The following is a 409-nucleotide window of genomic DNA, read 5'->3' on the forward strand; positions in this document are numbered from 1 at the left end:
CAACAACAGCCTCGTCGAGCATTCAAATAGGCAGTGATTAACAAAGTTCATTGCAACACACCGCTGCAAACTCCAACTATAATAATAATAATAATAATAATAATAATAATAATAATAATAATAACAATAATAATAAACATATTGTTGAATCTTAATCAGACGAACGTGCTTAAAAGTAATAAGTCTCTGACCGTGTCAATCAAAACTAAAAACTGCTTTTGAGTCACGGTTTTTTAAATTTGAATAAATACGCAGCTCTTGCATTGGATGTCATTAGATGGTGCAAGTGGTCTAAAATGTCAGTGACTTGTGTAAGTAGTGTTGAGCGCTTACACTCCATCCACGCCCATTCAAGATAGGCACGTCCCCTTAATTAAAAAAAAAAAGTAGGCGGTGGGGTAGGGGTTAA

Source organism: Hippocampus comes, unplaced genomic scaffold, assembly GCF_001891065.2.
Source record: "Hippocampus comes isolate QL1 unplaced genomic scaffold, H_comes_QL1_v1.1 scaffold315, whole genome shotgun sequence".
Taxonomy (NCBI): domain Eukaryota; kingdom Metazoa; phylum Chordata; class Actinopteri; order Syngnathiformes; family Syngnathidae; genus Hippocampus; species Hippocampus comes.